The 9,562-nt window shown below is 39.1% G+C and overlaps 1 pseudogene; it reads right to left on the bottom strand.

The window, feature by feature from the left end:
- Window positions 1–5,655: 5,655 nt before the first annotated feature.
- LOC116596390 lies at window positions 5,656–6,429 on the bottom strand (annotated as a pseudogene).
- Between the last annotated feature and the right edge of the window lie 3,133 nt (window positions 6,430–9,562).

Below are 9,562 nucleotides of genomic sequence, written 5' to 3'. Positions count from 1 at the left end.
ACACATCACCATCACCCAATCCCTTAGGTACATATTGCATATGGGCGCTATTTCCTTTCTAATCAAAGATTTTATGACTCAACTCACCCAATCTACTACTGCCTTTGGAGGTGGGTTCTTTGAGTTTGAGAGTCCAGTTCCACTAACCATCATAATTATAATTTCTTTTCAAAGAAAGAATGAATGCTTCCTGCTCAGCTTAACTGCCCATCTATATATTTGAAGTAGAAACAACTTTCTATCACTGGAGAGATAAGACTCTAATGACTTAAGTCTCATGACTTAAAAAAAAAAAAAAGGAGTGGAGATGAAGACAGATTCACCCTGGAGGTGGAGTAATTATTTAAAGCCACAGATATAGGGGTGCCTTGGTGGCTCAGTAGGTTAAACCTCTGCTTTCAGCTCAGGTCATGATCTCAGGGTTCTGGGATCAAGCCCCATTTTGGGCGCTCTGCTCAGCAGGGAGCCTGCTTCCCCCTGTCTCTCTGCCTGCTGCTCTGCCTATTTGTGATCCCTCTCTCTCTGTCAAATAAACAAATAAAATCTTCTAAAAAACAACAAAAATAAAGCCGTAGATATGGGTTGTAATTTTTTTTTCATTTAGACATCAAACATCTTTGCTCTCACATTTTACAAATAATCTTTGCCATATATGCTAATCTAATAGGGTCTATGAAATTTGAGAATCTGATCATTTCTTTGCAGGATACTAGCTTTTCTCGTGTCATACTAGGAGGACTATAGGTATGGAGTTATTCAAATCAAAAAGTGGGGAAGGCTTTACCAATTCTAAAAGGGGAAGCCTTTTAGAATTGACTCTTAAATTAATATATCATGTCTCTGTGTGTTCTTCACCCCTAAATCCAGGAGGGAAGAATAATTTGAGGAGAGTACACACTCAGGGTCACAGCACGATGAGCAATTCTTTTTTTGGTAAAAGAAATATTTGCTTTATAAAATCAATGAATGGTTTTAAAAGTCACGTGGCAAACAATTTTCTATTATGCGAGTGAGAATTGATTTAGAAAGGCTGCCTGTGCCTTCTCCACCACCACATGCTCAGGGTTACAAATTTATTTCTTAGTACTAAAAAAAAACATTTAAAAAATCCTGAGATTATCAGATAAGTTCTCCCCATTTTGCATTGCCATCTGGATACAGATTCCAAAGCAACACCATTCTTCAGAAGAGCTACTCCTGAAAAACAGAGGGTTGGGATTGAAATGAGATCCCTGGAATGCTCTGGTTTTAATACTTAGTCTGATTTGATATATAATCCCAAACAATTTAAGGCAGGGAAGAGAAAGGAAAGCTTTCCAGAACCTCAGAGTACAGTTCGACCAGTCATTTTTTGAACCACGGAATATGGTATAGATTCATTCTGTGACTTTTTTTTTTCCTTTGTTGTTTAAGACAAGGAAGTTACTCAGGACACTTGTCAGTGGGTCTGTCATTCTCTGGCCCTATACGAGACTGTAGCAAGAGCACATAAAAATGGAAGAAGTTGGAGCAAGTTTATTATAATGATGAAGACGGGACATATTTTTGCTTAGAACTGACTGAAAACTTGTTACTATCCATTCTGGGAAGGGAAATATCAAGATGTACACAGATATGAAGGAGATGAAAAGTATGAACAGAGCTTCATCAAAATCCAAAAAAAAAGTTTTAGGGGAGAAAGTCTATGCATGGCTATTAATGCTTAAAAGATAAAGACTTACATTATATGCTCCAACAAACAGTGGTTATATACCTAAAACTTATTATAAAGGCAGTTTAGGCTGATATAGTAAGTTGTTAAGAATCACTTTCATTGGTTTGCATCTATTTCAGAATTTCTATTGAGCATTCCCCTGCCCCAGGAAAAGCTACATGCTTTAATACTGATTTCCCACTGGCCCTACCCCTTCAAACCAAACACCACCACTCTTGTAATATAGCATGAATATTATACTTTAATCTTTTCCTAACTGACATTATGATCAATTTGTGTTTTCTGCTTTATAGATGCTACACGTGGGAGAAAGTCATAAATATTAAAATGTGTATCTAGGTATCTAAGATGTTCCAAACAAAAATTGGAATGTGCACAGACCATGTGAACGAGTTCATCCAGACTTGGCTGGGAGCAAAAAAAAGTTTCTGGGGTTAGCAAGATGGTGGCATAGGAATTTCTAGTACTCTCTCCTCCCAGAAACATCAATTTGAATAAAAGCCTGCACAGAAAATGACCTTCACAATTGCTAAGGATTCCTGGTAAGATATGACAGCACTTGGATAGAGCACAGAAATAAGAAAATACGTGTTAAAGAGAGTATGAAAGACAGTTTCACATGACCCTATAACCCATACCCGAAACCATGTCAGCCCAGTGTGGAGAGTGGAGCTTTGCTTTCCTCCTGACTTCACTGTGGACCTCTGCATCAGGCCTGCACCAGCTCCCGTTGACTGGCTCCTGATACCCCAGGTTCCCAGTTTACCCTAGCACCAGGTGGGCCCCCATGGTTCCAGGCCCAACCAAGTACCTTGGATCCTAGGCTTTCAGCCTGCCCCAGCACCAGGCCAGTCTCCCAGGCTCCTTTCCTGTCTCAGTGATTTCCATGGATGAAGGTTCCAGGCCTGTCCAGGTGACAAGCTATTGCCAGCTGTCCCAAGGTCCAGGCTGGCTCCCAACCCAACCTAACTCTTGTCAGGTCTCCACAGACCCAGATGCTAGACCCACACCAGTGGTCTCCTGCTTTTAATCAATCCCCTTTCCCTAACACAGAATCCAGGCCCATCTATGCAGACCTAGAGTAATCAAAACAGTACTATATTGGCATAAAAACAGACACACAAACCAATGACACAAAATTGATGCCCAGAAATAAACCCATGTATACACAGTCAATTAATTTTCAACAAAAGAGCCAAGAACATACAACGGATATCCTTCAATGGATAAAGGCTAGTCCTTTCAATAATGGTGTTGGGGAAACTGCATAACCACATGCAGAAAACGAAAACTGGAGCCTAGCTTACATTACTTATTCATAAAAATTAACTCAAAATAGATGAAAGATTAAAGACTTAAAAGTAAGACCTGAAACTGCACAACTCCCAAAGAAAACATAAGAAAAAGCTCTTAACGTTGATCTTGGCAATGAATTTTCAGATATGACACCAACAGTGCAGGCAACAAAAGCAAACATAAATGAAGAGGACTATACCAACCTAAAAGGTTTTTGCACAGCAAAAAGAAACATTCAATAGAATGAAGAGGCAATCTACTGAGAAGGGGTTAATATCCAAAATATATATGGAAGTCACACACTTTTTAAAAAGGTAATCCAATTTAAAAATGGGCAGAAAACTCAAATACACATATTTTCCAAAGAAAACACAATAATGCCAACAAGTACATGAACAGGTGCTCAACATCACTAATAAGCAAGGAAATGCAAATAAAAACAACAATGAGATAATACCTTACGTCTGTTAGGATGGCTACCATCAAAAGTACAATGAAGTGTTGGCAAGGGTGTGAAGAAAAGAGAATACTTATAAACTGTTGGTGTGGATGTAAATCAGTACAGCCACCCTAGAAAGCGATATGGTGGTTTCTCAAAAAACTAACCAAGGTTCCTATCAAAACTAACTAATTGGATCCTGCAATCCAACTTCTGGGTATATATACTAAGGAAATGAAATCAGAATCTCGAAGAGATAACTTGTACTTCCTGTTTGCTGCAGCATTATTCATAATAGCCAAGACATGGAAACCTAAATGTCCACTGACAGATGAATGGATACAGAAAAAATATATACCCATATTCACACACACACACACATATATTTTTCCATTAAATTAAAAAAAATAAAATCTAACCTTTTGTTACAAAATGTATGGATCTTGCAGTGTTATGCTAAAGGAAATAAGTCAGAGAAAGACAAATATTGCATGACCTCATTTACACACAGAGTCTAAAAAAAGCTGAACTCATTGAAACGGAGGATAGAATGGGGGTTGTTAGGATCTGAGGGGTGGGGGAAATAGATACTGATCAAATCAAAGGGTACAAGCTTCCAGTTATAAGATGAGTAAATTCTGGGGATGCAACGTATAGCATGGTGACAATAGTTAATAAGAGCTGAAAGAGTAAATCTTAAATTTTCTACCACCAAAAAAGAGGTAATTATGTGAGATGATGGAATAAGTTTTAAATAACCTTACTGTGGTAACTATTTCAAAATTTTTTGTGTGTGTCAAACTCATGTTGTATACTTCAAAATTTGCACAAAGCTATATGCCAGTTATATTTCTGTAGACTTGGAAAAAAGGAAGTTTCTGGGTTCCTGAAAAGGGTGAATCAACTAAAAATCTTTCTATGGATTTTGTACGGATTCAAAGAATATTAGGGTGTCAGACCATCTTTTGGAAAACTGGGCCCTAAATATTTACATAAACCACTTCAATCTGGCTTCTGAAGAAAGCCTGAACAAGCACCCCTGCATTATACATAAAGGTCACAGAGACAAGCTAAATTTCATCTTTCCTAAAAATGTGTGCAGTCTCTGAGGTCCTAGAGTCTCCACAACAGTCCTACCCCCTGACACCAAAGGTGTGAATAACTACACACCTACACACACAGATAGATACACACTAAGGCAATGAAATTGTTACAAGATAAATTGCTTCATTCTCTTTCTCTTTCTAGGATAATCCTTATTTAGAATATCCACGTTTGAACTAGGTGGCATTTTTTTGTTTTCATGCTGCCCAGACATCCACTACGTTGAAACAAAATGGTCTCTGACTAATGTTTAACTAACAAGTAGTCCCACAGTAAGTTTCCAGGTTTCAGGTGCCCACTAATCTTTCCAGACGAGATCCGGTGTGTTCAGGGTGGAATAGTCACAGACCCCGCTAATCTTTCCAACTATAACTACTGGGAACCTCCTCCCATCATTCCTTTAACATCTGTGAAATGGATCTTTATTTAAAAAAAAAAAAAAAAAGTGCTTCCTTCCTATGGAATAAACATCCAGTTTCTAGTATTTCCTATCAAGTCTTTTTCTTTACTTTCCTTTTTCCTTTCCTTTCCTTTCCCAGGTACCACTGAAACAATACAATTAGCAGAATGCTTGTATGTATATAACAACAACAACAACAACAGCAACAACAAAAGTTATACATAGCTCCTTGAAATGTGAAGGAAAGAATCTGCAGAATCCCTTACATGCTATGAAACTTAAGGAAAACAATGTCTTTCTATTTTAAGAGGATAAGAATTCCTGATCATTTTAACTTAAAAGTTGTTTCAAGTCAAATAAACCATCCAGCATTTTTTTTTTTTGCAGGTTCTACAGTAATCATTTATTAATTTGACGAGAAAAAGCGTTTCTAAAAAGCTCCAAAGACTCCTCTAGTACTTCCAATTCCTAGTTAAATAATCCCACATACCTCAAGGACACTGGGGTGGGGGGACTCTGATAACAAGCACTTAGTTTTCTTCAGTCCTGTTTTTCTCCCCAGCTCCACGGGGCCCATCCCAGGGCCCAGGATGAGGCAACCAGTCCAGTAAAGATGCATGAAGAAAAAAAAGTACACTCACCTAGTTTTTTAAAAACAAAAAACAAAAACCAAAAAACATTCCCGATTCTTTGCCCGGAATTTCAAGCGGCACACAAGACCTGGTCCACTCTAGCTTCAACCTCAAAGATATCTGGCCTGTCCTGTGGGTTAGCAGCTAACATATCTCTCAAGAACTGCTTGATCCCCTCAGACATGGAAGTCCTGAATTTCTGAGAGACAGATGAGCAAGCAGTCCATCTTTGGGTTTTCAAGCTGCGCCTCACCAACAACGTCCACCTAGCGCCCTTGTTTGACACAGATCCTCAAGCACTCCTTCTTGGTCTCAGAGTCAATGACAGCGACTCTATCTTTGTCCAGGTGCTAATGCCCGGGTGATATAGATACCAGCCATGGCTGTCTATAGGGTCCGGTCCGTCCCAGACGTCAGCAGCCACGTGGAAGTCTGAGCCACACGCTGAGGACAGGTGGTATTTATTCACATTCACATTTTTGTTGTCTTGAGTGCCCTCTTTGCTTCAGGGGAGGCCGACCAGTACAGCCTTTGCTTAGTCCAAAGTCGGCTACCTTTTGGGTGGGGGTGCCCGACCGGTCCGTGATGAGGCGGTTACCTGGCTTTACGTCACTGGGGACTATATGGATTTAGTGCCCGAAGGCCGTGAAACTTAAGGAAAACAATGTCTTGTTTTCGCGAGCAACCTGTATCATGAAGCTTTTGTTGGTGCTGGTTTCCACCTTCACAGAGTTCCATAAGCCAAGGGTACCAGGGCTCCTCAGCACAAACCACGGCCCTCCCTCGTTGGACCAAAGCCGCCGCCAACTGCAGAGAGAGCGGCGCTCTGGTAGGCACTGCCCATGCGCACAGCCTGCAGTTGCGCGACAGGACGCAATCGTCCAACTACGCGCCTCACTCCTCCAGCCGTGCTGCGTTCTGGTGGCGCCCCTGAGGCCGGTCAGGCTCCACGTTCTCTTCGGCGTCCTGGCGCACCTGCGTGTCCCCCCTCAAGAGGACTCTGCTAAGTCCGGCCACTGCCTAGTGACGCAGGCCGTGTCGGCCCAGCTGCGTCTCCTGCCGCGGGCTGTAACGCCGCTGTGCGGACCGATGCCCCGCGTCTGGCGCCACGGCGCCAGGTAGGCCTCGTCCCCGCCTCAGCTGCCACTGGTGACAAGGTTCACGAAAAAAACGTTAATATGTTAAAGATAAATAATTTTGTTTTAAAATTCACCCTTCCTTAGTCATAGCTTCCATGACAGTGGGAATAGAATTTTAATAGGAATGATAAACTATGAGTGATAGCTCTGCAAAGATTATTAAAATTATTGTTTCCATTTGCTTCTATCTAGGCCCTGTTGTAGCAAGAAGAATCCCACCTGCCTCATTCCTTCCTACTTGAACAGATGGATCATAAAAGTATGGGCTCACCAAGGAACATTTAGTCTCATCCCATTACACCTGCTGGCCAAGGGAGCGATACAAAACAGCCACTATCCAATTCATATACTTAAAACCATCCAAGAGAATGGTTTCGCAGGCCTTACTGGCCAGCTGGGTTTGTCCTTGGCTTGTTCCCAATAATATAAAAGTAAATTATAGTAATTGCAATCCCTTCCATATCACATGTGTACAGGCCCTAAGAACTATAGTACTGCTACAAGTAGGAAAAGATAATGGATCCCTATTATGTAAAATGTGAGGAATATATATATTTTAAAATTCCAGGTTTGAAGAAGCAGGCAAGAAATGGACCTTCTTCAAAATATCATGAATCAGTACTGTCTGTGGATAGGCATACCCATTTTCAGGAATCCTGTGTGATTTACCCTAAGGAACATCATACGAACACATATTATTTTTAAGTATGTTTATGGTTTTACCATTTGTCACAGATGACAAATGGCTGGAAATTACCAAAATTTATATTGACATGGGACTGGATTAAAAAAACCTATGGTATGTGTATACAATAAAAAACTAGGTATACATCAATAATGATAAGTAAAATTGAAGTTATTGACATGTAAATTGATCTATGTTATATATTTGACTGAAAAGGAATAGTGCATAAATGTGTATTTTATAATGCAATTAAGTATGTGCTTGAAAACACATTATTAACCAAAATGTTAATAATAATGAAATTTTGGTAACTTTTGTGTACTCTCCAATATATTATTTACATTAGTTGAGTATATATCACATCAATCCAAAACAGTAAATTTCATTTTAAAGTCAAGCCAAACCATGTCTCTCTATATAAGGAACACAGGAATTTTAATTCATTCATTGATCACTTTCAGGTGCTTGATGTGTTGTAGAAGCCAGTTTTCTTGTTAGTCCGGAAATCAGTCATGGAACAATACAATTGAATAAAATATAATAAACATTTAAAATACAATAAAAACGAATCACCAGAAATATAATCACACTCTTAGAAGTCATGGAAATATTGTTTCTATAAAAAGTTTCTGTAATCTTACTCTCAAATTCTGTATTTATCTAATTGCTAGCTGGTGACACTCAGCTTATGATTCAGCACAGGTCTGCAGATCACACTGTGAGGACTACTGCTCTAGAAAATATGGTAGTTTCTAAGGGATCAAAACATGCTATTTAAAAAGACCATTTAAATAATGAGGATAGACCCATCTATGATGAGGTTAAAATTAATTGTAAAAATCTCAACAAATTAAATAGTAAAGCATTCTTTCTCAATCATTCAGGGTCCATGGTAGGTCAAGCCATGATTCCTATAGCTCATACCACTTGGAACATTTGGTTTCTGTATCCCCCTGACAAAGGAAAAAAAAGAGTTGAAGAAGTAATACCAGTTCTTTATTGCCTTTGACTATAAGGAATGCATATCATTATTGTTCTCAGTCCATTGATCAGAATTAGTCATATGGCTGCAAACTAAGTACAATTTAGGGTGAGAGATGTAAGACCAGAATTAGTCATATGGCTGCAAACTAAGTACAACTTAGGGTGAGAGATGTAAGAGAAAATGAAGATATTTGATGAACAATAACTTCATGGCGAAGTTACTAACCGAAGTTGCCTGACACTATCAAAGCAGTAAAGAATATAAGGGAGCTGGTACTAAAACTCAGGTTTTTTAAATTATAAATTTAATATATATTTGTGTCAATTCGGATAGACTAAGTTATACTGAAGTAACAAATTAACCCCCAGATCTCAAGAGCTTAGCCCATGGAAATTTATTCCATGCTTCTTTCGGGAGATTTTCAGTCTCCATGTGTGTCTTCCAGGGTGACAATAGAAAGAAAAGAGTGCCTGGAGAAGACGCAACTTTTCTATATCCTGGCCCAGAAGAGATACTTGTCACTTGCTCTCAGAATCAAGAAACAATCTGAGGGTTTTGAAGGGACGGGGGGTGGGAGGTTGGGGTACCAGGTGGTGGGTATTATAGAGGGCACGGATTGCATGGAGCACGGGGTGTGGTGCAAAAATAATGAATACTGTTATGCTGGAAATAAAAAAAAAAAAAAAAAAAAAAGAATCAAGTGGCAAGAGCTGGTCACATGAACACCCCATCACAGGAAGATTGGGCATGGAAGAAGAGCATGTGTATGTTTGGTAAGCAGTATATAGGTATATGTATATTCTTTAACACTCAACTAAATCAAACCAGCTCTCTATAATTAGTCACTGTTTGGATATTTCTGCCTTTTGAATTACAGTTATGTTTAGAATGGTCAAATGAAATTTGTAAATTTCCTAATTTATCCTTCCCTTTTACCCTTGCAACTTTATTTACCTATCAAATGCCGGTTCAGCAATTTTATCTAAACTCTTCAATCCTGTGGGGGAGAAAAGAATCAGGTAAAACTATCAGTAGTTATTTGAAGAGAAATAATAGACAAATTTGTCAAGCTTAAAACATGAATAACCTTAGCCTCATATTACCTTCTTTAGGTTTCCAGTGATAAAAAGGGAAACAGCAACAAGCCTAACTTGTTCTCCTTTTCCAT

The sequence above is a fragment of the Mustela erminea genome, chromosome 7 (genome assembly GCF_009829155.1).
Source record: "Mustela erminea isolate mMusErm1 chromosome 7, mMusErm1.Pri, whole genome shotgun sequence".
Lineage (NCBI taxonomy): Eukaryota > Metazoa > Chordata > Mammalia > Carnivora > Mustelidae > Mustela > Mustela erminea.
Note: the sequence above shows the minus strand (reverse complement) of the source record. Positions and strands in the feature narration are given on the sequence as shown.